Consider the following 19,013-nt stretch of genomic DNA (forward strand, 5'->3'; position numbering starts at 1 on the left):
GATCGGGCTATAGAGCTAGGGCGGTCTAGGCACCCCAAGATGAGAGGCCCATCTCGACACCGGCGGAGACTACAACAGAGGATCAGGATCATACTGGCACGGCATGGGAGACGTCCAGTCAGAGTACTCACCATGGAGGACATTGAGGATATCCGCCATCGACCGATGAGAGACATCTTTGGATAGTGATGTGTATGATGCTTACCTTTGTTGCTGGAATTTTCCTCCCAGATGTTATCCATTAGGAGCTCCTAGTACCGTACTTTTTCCCATATTTGTTTCAGTTTTAGTTAGTTGTTTAGTTGTTTTTAGCTTTTCTTACACAGACATTGTATCAGATCCACCAATTGTTGTAACCTTTTTGGTCTCATAGGTCATTTTGGCCTTCTGAAGACGTTAATATATCATTTCATTTATCATTTCTCTCTCTCTCTCTCTCTCTCTCTCTCTCTCTCAATTATACTCCACATCTAGTTAATCACAAGCAAGAATCAAGCAAGCTTACCTCACACACACACACACACACACACACACACACACTTAAGCACTCATACATGCAAGCAAACAACTCAGTAAGACTCCATAGCCAATGACACATAAACATGAAAGCATGCAAGAATTAAGAAGAGATTAAGATAAGAAAGAATGAAGGAGCTCTCAAGCTTGAGCTCAAATGTAGATTGTATTATCAAAATTTATACAATTAGGCTTATGGGGTGCCCAAAACATGTTCTTATTACAAACTCAAGGAGGTATAAAAAAGGAGTAACAAAGCTCAAAAAGGTTAATGTTGCCCATAGTTTGTAATCATCACTCCTCACCTTACACACGGACCATGAGCTTGAAAGAGTTCGTGGAGCAAAAGCTTACAACTTCTTGGGTGGCTTCTCTAGCTATTACCAAGTGTAATTGACCTAGCCAGCTAGTATAAAAAACATTTGTTACTACGGAATAGGGAAGCTACACATACCATGTCATGCCATTGGCTTGCCCGCCACCTTCCAACCCTTGATGTGTATATAGCCCTTCTTTGGAAGATCCTAGAGATATTTATCGATGACCTATATGTGAGCTCAAAGTGGAAGATGAATCTCACTTATCTTAGGCTAGTTTTTGAGATATGCAGACTCTACCGTATTTCATTAAACCCACTCAAATGTCAATTCTAAGTTAAATATGGTGTCATCCTTAGACACATTGTCTCCTAGAACAACATCTTCATATAGATGAGAACAAGATCCACATGATCTTAGAGTTGCTACCACCAATCAAATATACAAGGGGGTGCAAAGACTCATAAGGCACGTAGGGTAACTTCTTGTATGCCAATATATGCTAGACCCTTGTATAAGCTCTTCTAATGGATAAACAAATGCAAACAAAAAACCCAAGAAGGCATTAGCAACTTAAGATCCCCCAACTAGGATCTAGTTTTTTATGCCTATTGGACATATCCACAATGAGTCTTATGTTCGAGATATTCTTATAGATGCTGATGATGCTATTCCAAATCTTGTTCTTATGGTGGATGAGCATGATGATGCTTACGATCTTGTTCCATACGGTTTATGTTTGATGTAGATATTCTTATGGATTATGATGGTTCAAAATATACTTTATGATGAGGCTTCTGAAGAGGCTTTATGCCTACATGATGCCGATTTTCCTATTCTTTATGGTTATATGTAGGATGCACCAATCATCATACATGAGCATGATGCTTTCTTATTTGATAGACACTCATTTACGACATCCATCTAGTAGCAGTTTCTATGTTGATGTAGATATTTATGCTTACGTGAATTGAAATTTGCAAGTTGTGAGTGATTAGGGTGGATAGTAATGGATTAGGCTCCTTATTTTGGCATAATCCATGTTGAGAAAAATAATTAGTTAAATGACAAGATAATGACTATATGGTCATCAGCCCATGGCTTCACTTAATCTCTGCCTAATCATCTCCCTTGATTTTAGGACCACCTCCGATTTAAAGCAAGCATTGAATGAGCCTCATAAAAAAAGGCCAAGTTTTGAGAATTACATTGTAAATTTATGAGGCTACCAAACTATAGGTGAGGCTGAGCCGCCCGTCATCCCATTGAAGATTCGTTGTGACGGCCGCCCACATGTGAAAAGACCGGTCCGTTCGTCGTTCGTAGTCGCGCAGCCAGTAAATCAAACGAAAAGAGCGCTGATTTTCTTCGCTGCCTTCGATTTCAAAATTCAAGGCATTCACGGCTTTCTTTCTTTCTCTTATGTCGTAAAGCTCTAGCACCAGGCGCCCAACCAGCACCTCAGCATTCTTCTGTTCAAGCTGTCCGCAGTCTGATCAAGAGCCTTATCCAACACGTTTTCGGCGTCAATCGTTTCTTAGTGTTCTATGCAGCTCAGGTACCTTGCTATCTGAATTAGCTTGTTTTTTTTTCTTTCTCCCATTGTTTTGTAAAAGATAGCGATGGTGGTGTAACAGGCAGAAGCTCTGGGTAGCTTCTTTCAGCCCTAAACACTCTTGAGAACCTTCTGATGCAAAAACGCAGGTATAGAGGGAGAGTAGAGAGAGAGGGAAGTGCTGGAATTTCAGTATAATCTATGGTACAAAAAGGGTACATGTCTGCAGCCATGGGCTGCCTTCATAAAAAGGTGGTTAACACAAAAATCTGTCCCCTATGGGACCTCTAATGATCCAAACCCCTAGTGGGATTGAATGACTACAACATAGAGCAAGGGGGGCTATTTATAGCCCTTGGACTACATGGGGAACTGGTGAGTTACAAGTTCATTAAAATCCTTTTAATGCAACCCGACTAGATTTGCTTCATGTTCTTGATGCGCCTGCTGCTGTCCCTATGTGCTGGTTCAGCCGACCATGGCTATGGGCAGCGGACACCCCCTTTTCCTTGCCTTGCTGATGTCAACCGACAGTCCTTTCTGGAACCAGCCGACTGCTTCTTCCATGCCTTGCTCCAAGTCCTGCTCCATGTCCACCTCAGATGCTACACCTGAAGCTCCTACATTCTGGTTCATACTCTTTATCTGGTTGCCTTTTCTGGATCTAGCCCTGAGAATGTCCATGGCATCTATGATGCACATGACAGGTGGTGTGATCAAATCCTTTGCTTAGCGTTTGCCTCCATCTCGGAGATTGTCGGTTGAAAACTTGTAAGAGGGGAATTCATATTGAAACACCCCAAGTAAGATGTACACTTACCTTTCAGAAAGTGCTTTCCCTAAAATTTAGGTTTCGTATCTTGTGCATGGAAATCTCATCATGGAATACAAGGAGCACGAAACATGAGAGGAGCATTAGCCCCCATTAGATCGTATACCACTCTCCAAAATAAAAAGCATGTAGCTAATGAGTATGGCCGGGAGGTCTCCCTTAGCTACATCACGTGGAAAGGTAGCTCGATGGCGATGGAGCATGTCTTGGATCTGGAGCTGACGAGGGGATCATCCAAGGGGCTGAGGGCATTGGGTAGGCTGGAATGTTGAGCCCCAGTCCGAGGTAACTCCTCTCGGGCAAGGTGGGTCTATAGAGTAGTCGGAGGTGGGTCCATTGTATGGGTGTCCTCCTCTTGGGTCCGTGAGAAACTGGTGATGGTTGGCTGGCGAGGGAGGGGTTGGGGCCGAAGCTGTGTCCTTGTGTCTACGGAGCTCGAGCAGGAAGAGCCCTAGGTAGCAACGCCGGTTCGGGAAGTCAATGGGCCAAATGCCTCATGGAACAAACAGTGAAACCTCCCACGGATCTCGTAGTATACTAGGCAACGACATATGTATTGCTCCTCTGTCTAACCTCAGTGTGGCATAATTGGCAGATCCTCCCCTCCTTGGGTCTCCATATGAGCTCCCTGGCTCTGAAGACATGCTTAGCCCTTCCTGTCTCAACTTTGAGGCAGTGGGATGGAACCTGTATCTGGCCAATCGCAATTTGCATGGCATGGGACATGTGAACACTTAAGTAGCCCGGTTGTTGGATGAATCCATCCTCAGTGAGCGCGTGAGGAAGTGATCTCTGCAGAAGTGCATCTTCGGTGGGAGCTCCGAAGGTGTGATCCATGTGCAATGGGTGTAGAGGCTGAGAAGATCTAACCGGATAATCCGGTTGGTGTGCTCATGAGAGAGTTGGAGAAAAGGGGAGTCCAAACTGTACTAAAGGGGTGGGAGGCGGTCCATGCACAACCCATATCCTGAGAACCAAGTGGAAACTCACGCATAGCATACTCAAGGGTGGCCCTCGAGTGCTAGCTGCTCGAGGGCTCTAGGGCAAGCCTGAGGTACCTATGGGGATCCATGTGACTGATGCAATGGAGATATGTGATTGTTTGGAAGAGTGCATCCACTACCATCAGGGTTGTAGCAAACTCTGCGTGGATAATCTAGTGTGGAATTGATGGTTTGCTGCGGATCATATAGGAGAACATCATGATTTTGGCCTCTCACCTCGCTGCCAATCCTCATCAGATAAATTTGGCCACCAGAAGGCTGCTCCATACATCAAGGCTAGTGTGATGAGGGTGTCAAAAAGCTAACCCTTTGTCCTAGGCTCCTGGAAATGTGCCTGGAAGCACTGTCGCTCAAGTCAACTCAAGGGTGCATATCCCCATTTCACTTTGAAGTTTGGCATGTGCCGCGGTAGACATAGGATGAGACAATCTCCACAACATCGCCTTTGTATGTGAAGCTCAATCTGGATGTGAACGGGCGGGAGGTATTGAAGACCATTAGGTTTTACCAGGGTTAACATTGAGGTCACACTGAGTGCAAAAGTCCTGTAAGGCACCACATGCCTTTGAAGCCCCTCGGCTGAATCACAAAGGAGGATGATGTCATCGGCATAAAGTAGTAAGGGGATCAATATGCCTGCTAGTGTGGGACTAGCCCCGCCTAATCCGTCAATGAAGTTGGAGATCTCATCAATGTAGAGGCCAAAAAGAGGGCAGCCCAATTTGGCCCCAATAGTGCTGGAAAACTCTTGCGATGTACCTCCTAGGGTCTCATTCATTTGGGGACAAACTCATAGAGGGCGATAATACTTCTAACCATGTAAGATATGGGACTTCTATCTCCTGGAGATCTTCTAGGAGGTGGGCTTGGGGTACAATATCAAAAGCTTTGCAAAAATACACAAAGTAATAGTAAATCCTTTGATGTCGTGCTCTACTCTCCTCGATGATGTCGTGCTCTACTCTCCTCGATGATGGCACGGAAGGTGAAGATGTGGTCCAAGGGTGGAGTAGCTCCTTGGAAAGCTTGCTCTGTTGGTCCTAAGGCTCTGCATCCCTGTCTCTTTGCAAATGAATTGAGCCCCACCTCTAGCATTGATCCATAGAGTTTGGCCAATGTGTGGCCAATCATGATCATCTAGTAGTTATTAGGATCACGTGGATGGGGGTGATGGTGTTAGTGGACCGAGAGGGTGGAAATCCTTCACAAAGGGCTCTATTGAACATGTAGGCTAGTAGGGGTGCCAGGGTATCATGGGCATGTGAGATGTACTCGGCAGTGAGTCCCTTGTGATCCTGGGCCCGCCCCCATTACGTAGTCTATGGTGGATGGCCTTGAGTCTTGAGAACCATGCCCCGGTGGAGGTGGTGGGTGGGGGTAGAGGTGGCTGATGGGGGATATGATAGAGGGAGCGTGCATAGGAGTGCCATGTGTCTGAGTAGGTGATAGGTGCGGGGGGCCAATGTTCTCGGAGTTTCCTCCGGGCCTCTTTGTAGTTCGGCCCTAAGAAGTGTCAGTATACTTCATTCTCTTTTTGAGCGTAGGACTCCCGTTTCTTGCATTGGGTGAGGCGTTGAGAAATCTGTTGCTGCTTTGTGATTTGCCCAATCCGTACCTCATGCTTAAGACGGGAGCGTGTGGCTCGGAATTCATCATCATACCAATAGTTATGGGGCATGGAACCGCAAGGTGGCTTGGTGGTAGACTGCTGTGCACAGATGAAAGAAGTGGTGGCAGATGTGTGGAGAATGGTGGCGAGCCATGATGTGAGGGCAGGTAGGGGGACAACAGGATCCACATCTTGGAGTTGGCGATAGATATGGTCGGAGTAAACACGGTCAAGCTTGTGATCAAAATGGACTTGTGTGTAGTGGGCAGGGGACAAGTGATGTGCAAGTAAGAGTGAAAGAGAGGTAGGCAACGGTCAGCTTCAACAAAGGGGGGTGGTGGGATGGAGAAGTCAGGGAGAAGGCTTACCAAAGCCGAGATCTCATCAAGTAATCCACGATGGCGGTAGCTTTTGAGTAAGGGAAGGAGTTGAGGGCGTCGGAGGAGGGTCATTAGGACATCCCATTATAGATAACAAGACCAAGAGTTGTATTAACATCTACAAAAGGCCAAAATGACCTATGAGACCAAAAGGTTACATCATGTCCATGAAATACATCATCATGGGTACTAAAAATAAAAATCAAAGAAAGTAATAAGAGTTGAAATGTCAGATCTAATCCCAAAACAAACAGTGTCCAGCCCTCATATCACCCTAAAATATCCCACATAGGACGTTGCTGTTAGAAGTCATCTCTTGTCTATTTGTATACACCAGGGCCTCTGTTGTGGGTGTGCCCGCTCGTATATCATTTTTCCACACTCCCCGTATTTTTTCCCTATTTTTCCCATTTTTTCCCTAGTGGCTGGAGGGCTGCCAGTTGATGCCAGGAGCACTCTGAAGCTGGCCGATTGCATCTGTATCAGTCGTGGGCTGTAGGAGTGCTGGCCGACTTGTTCTGTCCAGGCGTGGGGCATCTGATGCTGGCCGACTGCTATATTTAGCAGTCGTGGGATTTTGCTCAGTCGTGGGCCCTTTCTAGTGCTGGCCGACTGCCCTCATGGGCTTGTATATATTGCCCCCCATCCTCCTCCACTTTCTCATTCAGTATCTTCGGGATCTTGTGTATAGAGAAGAGTTTACACACATCTCTCTGTGTTTCTTGTGCTGATTATTTTCTGCAGTCTACTTGCTCTTGTCTACCCAAGTTTGGATATCATTTCCGCTGCATATTCTGACATGGTATCAGAGCCCTAGGCTCTAGGAGATCTTGGGCGTTTTTCTGAGCAAGAGGGGGAGCAACAGGTTGCGGATCGGTGGACTGTTTTGGGCTGAACGGGAAGTGAAGGTGCAAGAGGAAGGCGGGCAAAGGGCTGGACAGCCACTTGCATATTTTCTGATTTTCAGATTTTTCCCACCCACCCACCCTTTCAGGTTACTCCGAGATGGCGGATTTACTCGAGATGGCAAAGAAGCACGTGAAGATTCCGACTCTCCCCACGTTCCCAGTGGATCGGCAGTTGGACGGGTCCAATTATGGCATCTGGAAGGTCATGATGGAGTCAGTTCTGGAGTCATATGATCTTGCTGATTTTATTATCAAAGGGGTGCCAAGGCCGGAAGCTGAGGAAGGGGAGTTATTATCGACGAGGAAGGACCGAGAGGCACAGGCACAAATGTGGGACCGTGTCAACGCCAGGGTCCGGTCGTTTATATTCCTCAATTGCACAGCACAGGTGATCAACCATGTGAAGCACATGACGCTGGCGAGAGGCATATGGGAGCACTTGGCTTCTTTGTACAACAGGGTGTCACCCATGAAGCGGATATCCTTGGAAGTGCAGATGCGGGTTATGAACCTTGCAAAGTCTTCGACGATGCGGGAACACATTAACAAGCTGCAGGCCCTTCAGCAGGAAGTCCTTCAAGCTGGGAAAGAGATATCGTCCGAAGATATGGCCATCACGTTACTTTCCCACTTGCCTGGTCAGTATTTCGCTTTCTATTCCTCGTTGATCACGAGTGGCAGGCTCAGCACCATTACTTGGGAGGAGCTTGTGCCAATGGTCCTGGACCAGGAGGAACGTTTCACGAACCCTCCTCACGGTGGAGGTTCGGAGGCCTTAACTGGCCAACGGTCGAAAGACCGTAATACCAACAAGGGCAAAGAGAAGGCTTCTCCAGATAAGTCTTCCGAGAAGAAGCCTGATCCAGAACGAGAGAAGCTGAAGGCCGAAAGATCGTGTAATGATTGTGGCGAGAAAGGCCACTACTGGAGGAAGTGCCCTAAGCGGACAGGGAAGAGTGCTGAGTCCAAGAGAAGGCTTCTCCAGATAAGTCTTCTGAGAAGAAGCCTGATCCAGAACGAGAGAAGCTGAAGGCCGAAAGATCGTGTAATGATTGTGGCGAGAAAGGCCACTACTGGAGGAAGTGCCCTAAGCGGACAGGGAAGGTTCGGAGGCCTTAACTGGCCAACGGTCGAAAGACCGTAATACCAACAAGGGCAAAGAGAAGGCTTCTCCAGATAAGTCTTCCGAGAAGAAGCCTGATCCAGAACGAGAGAAGCTGAAGGCCGAAAGATCGTGTAATGATTGTGGCGAGAAAGGCCACTACTGGAGGAAGTGCCCTAAGCGGACAGGGAAGAGTGCTGAGTCCTCAGCCTCAGCTGCGAAGACCCCGGCATTTGTGCACTTGGAGATGGTGGACTCCGATGATTCGTCGTCTTCGAGCGAGGAGGCAGTTGGCTTCACCGCAAAGGATACTCGGGAATGGATTCTTGACAGTGGTGCTTCCAGGCACATGACTCCATCCCGTGACTTCTTCCTGGATCTGAAACGGCAGTCAGGTCGTATCTTTATTGGCGATAACTCCACTATTCCGATTCATAGTGAGGGCCGGATGGAGATCATTCCCGACGGCAAGGGGGGCAAGCATGCTTTCCGTGTTCTTTATGTCCCTGCTCTGGGCTTTCATCTTTTGTCAGTGCATGAGGTATGCAAGACTGGCTTTCGGGTGGAATTTGAGGAGCATTCAATTGCTCTAAGGGACCGTGAGACAGGCAAAGTTGTTTGGGAAGGCGGTGTGGAGAACGGCATCTACAAGCTCTCTGCACTCTCCTCACTGACAGGCTCTCAGGTCGGAGATTTGTGGCACTTTCGTTTTGGACACTTAAATGTGGATGCTTTGCGGCGCGCCTTCCGGGACCAGATGGTGGTTGGCTTGCCAGATGTTGGTAGTAGGCAAGGACGCTGCAGTTCTTGCATACGTGGTAAGCAGCACAGGGAATCCTTTCCGAAGCAGGCTTCCAGGCGGGCTTCAAAACCTTTGGAGTTGATTCACACTGACTTGTGTGGACCACAGCAGATACCATCCTTGGGAGGATCTCTCTACTTCATGCTGCTTGTTGATGATTGTACCAGATTCACGTGGGTCTACTTTCTTTCACAGAAGGACCAGGCTTTTGCTCGGTTCAAGGATTGGCACGTGATGGTGGAGAAAGAGTCTGGATTTCAGGTCAAGACTCTCAGGGCTGACAAAGGAGGGGAATTCTCCTCGACTGTATTCTTTCGGTTTTGTGCAGATCATGGCATCAAGAGGGAATTGGCCAATACCGGATCGCCTTCGGAGAATGGAGTTGTTGAACGTAAGAACAGGACTGTGGTGGAGATGGCGAGGACTATGCTGGAGCATCGTGATCTTCCTCGTCCACTTTGGGGTGAGGCTGTGGCAACAGCTGTCCATACCATTAACCGCTCTCCGACGACTTATGTATCCCATATGACTCCATTTGAGGCATATTTTGGCAGGAAACCCGATGTCTCGCACTTCCGTGTCTTTGGGAGTGACGCGTATGTACATATTCCGAAGAAGCAGAGGGGGAAGCTTGACTCCAAGTCCCGCAAGCTGGTATTTGTGGGGTATAACTCTCTTTCCAAGGGATACAGGTTGTATGATCCAGAGAGGAACAAGATTGTTGTCAGCCGGGATGTGGTCTTTGACGAGCATGTTCCAGCATCCACTGTCGAGGAGCCGCCACTTCTTGGAGATCCAGAGTCTGATGATGATTCCCAGTCTACCACTCCAGTTGATCCACCTCAGTCATCACAGGAGGTTGAGCCCGCAGCTGGAGTTGAGCCCCTGTGACCACAGGAGGCTCCACGATCTGTTCGAGTACCTAGGTGGTTGATGGACACCCTTCGGGAGTCAGGTGTCACGGAGCTACCCTCCGAGTGGACCACAGAGGACGGCCCTTTCTAGTGCTGGCCGACTGCCCTCATGGGCTTGTATATATTGCCCCCCCATCCTCCTCCACTTTCTCATTCAGTATCTTCGGGATCTTGTGTATAGAGAAGAGTTTACACACATCTCTCTGTGTTTCTTGTGCTGATTATTTTCTGCAGTCTACTTGCTCTTGTCTACCCAAGCTGCATATTCTGACAGTTGCAACATGGCACCCAATGTAGTAAAGCTGGGCAGTGGGAGAAAGTCTTGTGGTGGTGGGAGATGATGGCTCTGATTCTTCTATAATGACGCGGGCATGGGCGGAGACTACGAGGTTGAGGGCGCTGGGCTCTGCATAGCTCAATAGCTCTGTCTAGTATCACTCCTCTCGCCTAGCCTGAAGGTTCGGTGTAGCGGGTGAATCAGCTCTCGTCACTCTGGTCTGGAAGAAATCGGTGAGAGCTCTTTGTACTTGTCCTCTAACAAGAGAGAGAAATGAAATGTTATATTAACGTCTTCAAAAGGCCAAAGTGACCTATGAGACCAAAGTTACAACCATATGACATCTGATACACTATCTGGAAAAGAAACGAAAGGATTGAAGGTAAGTATCTAGCCCTACAATACATCAGTAGGGAGCATCCGGAATACAAAATGACCTATGAGACCAAAATGTTACATCATGTCCATGGAATACATCATCATGGGTACTAAAAATAAAAGAAAGGAACAAGAGCTGAAATGCCAAAGCTGATCCCAATACAAAGAGCATCAAGCTCTCACATCACCCTAAAATATCCCGCATAGGGCGTTGCATCATGCAACCCAATGTAGTTAAGTTGAGCCAATAGGAGAAAGTCTTGTGGTGGTGGGAAATGATGGCTCTGATCCTCTTGTGGTGACGCGAGTGTGGGCAGGGGTCACGGGGTTAGGGGCGTCGAGCTCTGCATAGCTCGATTGGCTCTGTCTAGTGTCACTCCTCTCGGCCGGGCTTGTGCATCAACTTGGAGGTCGAGTGTAGTGGGCAGATCTGCTCTTGGAGCTCTAGTCTAGAAGAAGTCAATGAGAGTTCTCTGTGTTGGTCCTTGGGCGGGTGCAATTGGTTTGGGCCGCAATAAGGACTCCTTGTGTCTGTGGAGCTCTAGAAGGAAGAGCCCTAGGCATCTCTTGGTCTGGGAAATCCATGATCCTAGAAAGTGGTCCAAATCCGTCTCCGAAGAGGCAATGGAACCACCCCTGATCTCATTGTATAGCGGTTGTAGGCCTAGCGGGACGTGCCGTGACAGACTCAACCACGTATCCGAGGGATAGAGATATAGAGAGAGGGGGAGAGAGAGAAAGAAAGTTATATTAAACGTCTTCAAAAGACCTAGTGCGTCTATGAGACCAAAAGTGATGTCCATGCAATCTCATCGTGGTACAAAAGAAAACAAAGAGAGCTATGAGCTGAGAATGTCAAATCCGAGCCATATAATACAAAGTGGGACCATCATCATACAACCTATGGAGCTGACCCCCGGTAGGGGAAGGGGTTAGGGAATTTTGCACAGTACACCTCACTGAGTGGGGACAGGTCCTGCCCCCTTTCAGGAATTTATTTAGGAACAATCCACGGGCATGCTAGCCATGATCAATACATCAATGAATACAAAAGCAAACAAATATGCCGATGTAGTATGTCCAAGTTGATGTCAATGTCGAGGCACGAGATCTCTGATGCCAAGCACACCACGGGAATGACCCACAAGAATCTCTCACTGGGCTAGCACCAGATCCAATATCCGAATCCAAGTCCAGATCCAAGTTCAAGATCCAAGTCCAAATCCAAGTTCAAGTCCAAGTTCCAGTCCAAGTCAAAGTTCAAGTCCAAGTCCAAGTCCAAGTTCAAATCCAAGTCCAAGTTACATCAACCTTCTTTCCATGACAGATCTCTCTGAATTAGCCTTGAGCTCGTTCGAGATATTTCGCTTTAGGCTTGGGAGGCACGTGTCGTGTTTTAATTCACGACTCGATCACGATCGAGTACTTCGCCCGAGATGCGTGGATGTCCCAATTTTAGAGAGAGTGAACGAAAGTGAGTACCCTCATCTTGCAACCTCCCATCCATGCATAGGCCATGCTACAACATTGCAAATTCTATAGCATGGCCTATGCACATAGCCATAGCTATGCATAGCCATCCCTATACAATCCCTATGCATAGGCTATACATGTCTATGTGTATGGATAGCCATCCATATGCATATGTTATGCATACACATGCCTATGTGTAGGCTATGCATGGTGTAGGCTTATACTCTATGTCTACCCATTGTAAACTTGTTAAGGCTGGTGGATTTAGATGTGCCATACATTGGCAAAATTTATGAGGCTATGGATTGGATGGTTGAAAACATCCGATCTATTCAGACAGATGCACAGGATGAGGAGGAGGAGGAGGAGTTTGCACAATTCAAGAAAGATAGTGAGGAGCTAGCAGTAGCAAGATGGAACCAATACTACTCTGCACTTCATTCTGCAGCTTACATGTTGGATCCTGAGTTCCAGCATAAGTCCTTCAACTTGGTATCAGATAAAGAGCTAGTTGCTGGTTGGCCAAGATGGATCCTTTTGAAAAACGTCGAGCAGTGAAAAACCAGCTCGCAAGCTACCGCTTGAAGGAGAGATTGTTTCGATTGGCTGATGCTTAGGCAGATAGGTAATCATAGCTCCTTAAGGCTAATATGCATCACTTTTATGCATAGACATGCAATGTGCTTATGATTTATTATGTTGTGCTTGCCTTATGCAGGTTCAAAGTAGGCATTGTGACGTGGTGGGAAGACTACGACAGATGCTCGAGAGCTTCAAAACTTGGCTATTCGGATTTTAGGTCAAACTTATTCTTCTTCAGCGGTAAAGAGACTATGGAGCTCCTTTAGCAATATCCACACTAAGAAGCACAATCGTTTGGGAACATAAAAGCAAACGACCTTGTCTTTGTCAATGCGAACTTACGTTTGCTGACAACGATGAAGAGATAGTACAGTTAGGATCTCTACATTGGATTTCACAAGTCCGAGACGACTCTCCGAAGTAACATGTGGATATGGAAAACACCCTTGGTCCACAAAAGCAACCTGCTTTCCATGACCAAATTGTCCAAAACATCTCTTAATCCACTTGTCCAATAGCTGGCAACCCCTATATAAGTTCTGGGATGGAAAGCACCATAAAAGCACTCGATAAACCTCGTTGCTTTTCTTATATACCTACTGTCCAGCCTTGTATTCCCTGTTTTCAGTACCTGGGTAGCCCATAGAATCAAGGATGATGTTTGGAAACTTGTACAAACATGTGACCAACCTATGTAGGTGTGCACGCTACCATAAGCAGCTGTTTACAGCTCTGTCCAGCCCTGTGGGTCAGTGCTTCAGTCAAAAAACAGCATGTAAGAAGGATGCTTTTCAGCCCGGGAGCCTCAGATATCAACGATCAGCACGTGTGCTTTCCTTGCAAATGATCAGCCTTGAAAACCCGCTGGTAGAAGGCGACCAGCCCTGGGGAGACCCTGTATGCATGGATCGACCTTGTGGAGCTCCTAGATGTATACAAACAGCCTGAGAGAGCGTAGGTGGCGCACATAAGCCTGTATGGCGGTGGTCGCAGCAAACACTGAGTGGCGCATAGATAATGGTGCTGGCCAGCGGCGAAGGCTGGCACTGGTCAGTGGCACTGGCTGTCTTGACTGGCGGCAGCTGTCAGAAAGCAAAGGTGGCATAGACGGTTCAGAGGCGGCAGCTGGCTCCAGGTGGAACTGGCGATGCAGGGGACAAGCAGCGCTGGCGTAGATAGTGCAGAGTCGGTAGAAAACAAATGGCAGTTCTGTTGGCAGGAGCCAGGTGCTGGGGGCAGCTGGTGGCAGCAGCAATGACCTGTTATCTATGCGAATCAGCTCTACCGTCATCTCTTGGATGTAGACCCATCTGCACCCCTCACCACCCTCACCTCACAGCTCACAACAATCATCCACACATCTGCCATCGACAATTTTCCACACACCCACCGCCAGTCCACTGCCAAAGCCTGCACAAGTACCATGCCTCAGACTTGTTGGTATGACGACGAATGTTGTATCACACTTGCACGTCTCTTTCGTGAGTTAGCTACCGGCCCAATCGAGAAGCGTGAAGCTGACCGGACTAACCGGCACCTTACCTGCCGCCGCAAGAAACGAGCACATTGTTGTAAACAGCATGAGGACTTGTACCAACTCTTCCTGAGCGGGAATTCTGAAGAGGCTTGGCGTAGGATCTGGAAATCTCACTTGCCCACCCCCATCACACCCACACATCTGGCACTCATATGCACATGTGTTATACCACATACCCCACCAACCCCCCCTCCCACATCCACCTCACGCATGTCCCACCACATCCACCTTCACAGGAGACATGGTGTGAAGGCTATACGGGCTTCAAAACGGCTGATCATAGGATCACGAGGGGCTTATGGCTGAGCACCTCACTTTTGCAGGTGACACCTTGGCACCCCTCCTAGCCCATATGTTTAATAAGGCCCTCTCGGAGGGCTTTCCCCCCACCTAGTCATCACACATTATTGGGCCTATCCATAAGGCAGGAGACGCCATGGATCCTAATAACTACAGAACCATCATGAACGATCATATCTTGGCAAAGCTCTATGGATCTATACTTGAGTCTGAGCTCAGCGCACTAATGGGCAGTGCCTGTGGTGGGGTAGGTGATGTGTAGATGAGGGTGAAGGTGAGGTAGCTGTGGTCAGCACCAAGCGGGCATGGTAAAGTTAGGTATCAATGAGGCTAGTTCCGACGATCCCATAGGATAATCGATTGTGTTGGTGCCCCTCTGTAAGGAAAACTAGTAAGCCCTCTTGATGCATGCCACCGTGCCATCCCATAGGATAATCGATTGTGTTGGTGCCCCTCTGTAAGGAAAACTAGTAAGCCCTCTTGATGCATGCCACCGTGCCATCCCATTATAGATGGTGAGGTTGTGGCGTGAGCCAAGCTGTAGGAGGCATCTCCCATAAAAAGTGATGGCTCCATGGTCCTGTGAGATCCGTTGTAGCCCTGTGCCATTCTGGTCTATCATCTGCAACCTGATACGGTCCTCAAAATCATACATCTGTATCTGCTCACTCTTGGTCCTAGCATTGAAGTCCCCAAGTAAGAGGACCTCGCCTAGTAGTGATATCCTCAGAGAGAGCTGTGTATGGAGACTCCCTCCGCTCCTGTGGGGCATATCGTGAAGAATCTGGGACAAAATAGCATATTGCCACATAGATGCATCGTGAGGTTGTAATCTGCAACCGCACCTACACGTAGCGGGTCTCCACATCCCTCTTGACTATGCTAACCATGGGCTGTAAGTGTGTTCTAAATAAAACCGCCACTCCTCTTGATCTCCTCAACCCTCCTACTGTTCCTTTCCAGGTCATCTATGATACCTGAAAGCTCTTCAAATGATGGAGTAGTTTTCCAAACCAATAAATCTGTCTGCAAGCTTTGATAGCTTGGAAGAAGTGCCTTCAACACTATGCTCACCATATCCACATCATCCACTTGATCACCTATCCCATGCAACTCATCACACACCTCTTTGAGGCTTGTCAAGAAAGATGCCACTGACTCGTGCTCTTTCAACCCCAAATTGTGAATCTTTTGCTTCAAGTAAAGCAACCTTGTCGTATTTTTGCTTCATACATGCTGAGGATGGTATTCCATGCCTCCGTTGGGGAATCGGCACCACTTATGTGTGGAATGATGTGGTCTTGGACTGACATGCTGAACATGCACAACTAGCTCAGCCTCTTTGGTTGCAAGCTTCTCCTTCTCTTTGGGTGTCAACTCCTCATCATCAAGGGGTGATCCCTCTTTGGCTTCATGTTTCTTCCTTCTATATGACTTTTCTCCGAATCCATGGTAATTTCCCATAGGAGGTAAGAGGTCTTTTCTCCGAATCCATGGTAATTTCCCATAGGTCCTTTAAGTCCAGAAAATTCACCATCTTAAACTTACATATTTGATAATTTTTGCCATCCAATTTGCTGCTGTCCCAGCAACACCAAGGCATCCATCTTCTCACCCATCTTCACAAGTTTGTTTATTGAGACAAGGGAGCAAGGTGAAGTATCCTACCGGCAATGTACTTAAGAAGGGCTACGGTCTCATGCCAAACTTGAGACCGGTATGGGCGGAATATATAGAGATCCACATGCCTGTTTATCCGGGCTTGCTCTTGAGGGATTCTTTTTTCCTTATTACCCATCTCCAAACCCCAGGATTGTGCTCAATCATGCGTCTAACTGGGGGAGAGGACTCTTGTCGTCACCCAAGCTATGCAGACCTCCATTCCAGAGGGCTGGAGTGGAAACCTTGTGTGAAAACCCGATTTTCCTTGGTTTTCTGGCGAGGAAAAGCTCAAAAACTTGCTCTCTGTTTGTTTTGCAGGTTTGCAGGTCCACACTTCATTAAAGTTTGGACAGCCAGGCACATTAAAAAAAAACTGTGTTCTCACCTTATTAAACTTTGTCCATGTTCACCCTTTTTTTCCCCCTCCCAGTGGCCGTCTCTACTCATAACTAAGGTTATCAAACCTTATAAGTTTAATGTTAGAAAAAAAACATCTGGTGTTTTTTTTTTTTCGGAAAACACCTACGTCGTCTTCTCGTCTTGCTTGTTCGACCCCGTCGCCATGTGCAAACTGTCAACCTCTTCTCCTCTTATGCAAGTAACCATTTAAGAAGGCAATCTTGATATCCAACTGATTTGCATTCCAACTATGATGCACTCCTTTTCTCATGACCAGCCACGCAGCAGCCTACGCCTTCTTCATGAACCGGTGCCTCTCTCATCTGCGCCAGCCTACGAACCTGCACCCTCCATGTGGAAGCCGCCTTGCGTTGCCCTTCTTTGCATGTGTGAGTGCTCCGCCTGTAGGCTTGTATACACCTCTCTCTTTCTCACGACCAGCATCACAACATCTTCTGCATGCTGTAGTCGGCCATCTGATCGCTCTTACATTGGGCTGAATACGTCTCCTTCTGCCAAAGGCCTCTTCGATTTCTTCTCTCGCAGTGCTTCTCCCACAGGCCCAACCAGAACAACGCTCTGATACCACTTTAATGTCTAAAGTTGAGATTGACACTTGAACATCATTGAAGCATGAAATCTGCAATTGAATTGTTGACAGAGAGAAAATACCATAGATTTCTTACATGGAATACACGATCACAAATTGCATATGTTAGAGAGGTTAATGCAAGTACCTCTTCATGGCTGATAAAAGTGTTCACACCTAATAAATGTCCTAAAGTCACTTATACATGCCCATACATTAAAACTGGAATAGAGTTCTACTTAATGAAAATGTCCTATGCATCCTATATATCATTACGAAGCTCCTGATGAGTGCCACACATCTCTCCATAGCTGATTTGCAAATCTGCATTATATCTAGAGTCCACAGGGTGCACGTACACCGCCGAGTGCTGCCTTATATAGGTGAGAGTGGTGGACAGCCTTGCTTAACCCAATATACTACATGTATCTCCCGAGAGTCCCCAGGGTGCATGTACTTGGCCAAGGACTGTCTGCCTCATATAGTGCCATCACACTCCATATCATCTCATGTGGGAAACAGAGCTGGTGTCCTATCAAAGAGGATGGGGGGGGGGGGGGGGGGGGGGGGGGGGGGGGGGGCGGCAGGGGGGATGGAGTCAAAGGCTTTGCAGAATCCACAAAGCAACAATACAGATGTCTCTTCCGTGACCTTGCCTCCTCTATGATAGGTCGTAAAGTAAAGATATGGTCCAACGTAGAGAAGTTTCTTCTGAAGCCTGTTTCCCATCCTCTCTGCCATAGAGCTCATCATGTCCTCTAGTATAGATCTTGGCTATTGTGTGGCCAATCACGATAGTCTTGTAGTTACTTGGGTCCACTGGCCTTGGACTATTTGAAAAGATGCAGGGGGGAAGAGAGCTTGAGCTCTTGCAAGCACACACACACTCACAAAACCCTAATAGAGAACACACAAGGTGAGAGGCTGAAAATCTTCTTCTTCACTCAACACTCAACACTCAACACTCAACACTCAACACACCATATACAAAGATCAGAGTACACATAATATGAAGGTACTCAACCAAATACATACAAGGGTTCTCTATAGTGTGAACCCAACTAAATGAGTTGGCGTTATAACTATGCCAGTCTCTAGAATGGCTGTCACACAGCCTGTCATCTCACTGGCCGCATATCACCTAAGATCTCACCAACCATGCCAGTGGTGTAAGTGTGGGGCCTATCCCCCAGGCGGGTCATCAGTGTCTACCGCCTCACTGGATGAGCTCGATATCTCAATACTTCTCCTCGAGCTCAACTCCATCTCATGTACACCAAACGAAGCCCTGAATCTGCGGAGCTTCTCTGTACCCAATGCTTTGGTAAAGATGTCAGCTACCTGATCCTCTGTGCTGACATAAACAAGGTCAAGGTCTCCTGCCAAGACCTTCTCTCTGACAAAATGGTAGTGGACCTCTATATGCTTCGTGCGAGCATGAAAAACTGGGTTCCTGGCCAAGTGTATACTGCTAATGTTGTCACAGAAAATGACAACTTGTCTATCCACTGATAGATCCAAATCTGCAAGTAGCTTTCTCAACCAAGCTACCTCACATCTGTACTCGGCCTCTGTACTGGATAGAGCAACCGTAGGCTGCTTCTTGCTGCTCCAAGTCACAGCAGCACTCCCCAAAGAAAACATGAAGCCACTAGTAGATCTTCTATCATAGCAGCTCCTCTGTACTCGGCCTCTGTACAGAGGCATAGCAGCTCCTCTGTACTCGGCCTCTGTACTCGATAGAGCAACCGTAGGCTGCTTCTTGCTGCTCCAAGTCACAGCAGCACTCCCCAAAGAAAACATGAAGCCACTAGTAGATCTTCTATCTGAGATACTACCAGCCCAATCAGCATCTGTGTACCCATGTACACATATCT

The 19,013-nt window shown here is 47.4% G+C and overlaps 1 protein-coding gene across 2 annotated transcripts in view; it reads left to right on the forward strand.

Moving 5' to 3' along the window:
* The first annotated feature begins 2,176 nt into the window (after window positions 1–2,176).
* The window catches only part of LOC147609213 (Golgi apparatus membrane protein tvp38-like), a 47,718-nt gene continuing 30,881 nt past the window's right edge, over window positions 2,177–19,013 (forward strand). Inside the window, exon 1 of one of the 2 annotated variants that reach the window (XM_086787886.1) lies at window positions 2,177–2,391. The gene's annotated coding sequence lies outside the window, so the exon portion shown is untranslated. Of the gene's footprint in view, window positions 2,392–2,467; window positions 2,538–19,013 lie in introns of those variants that run through there. The other variant, XM_086787887.1, reaches the window with a different exon arrangement.

Source organism: Cibotium barometz, chromosome 51 (genome assembly GCF_041138505.1).
Source record: "Cibotium barometz isolate CiBa-2024 chromosome 51, ASM4113850v1, whole genome shotgun sequence".
In the NCBI taxonomy this organism is placed as follows: Eukaryota; Viridiplantae; Streptophyta; class Polypodiopsida; order Cyatheales; family Cibotiaceae; genus Cibotium; species Cibotium barometz.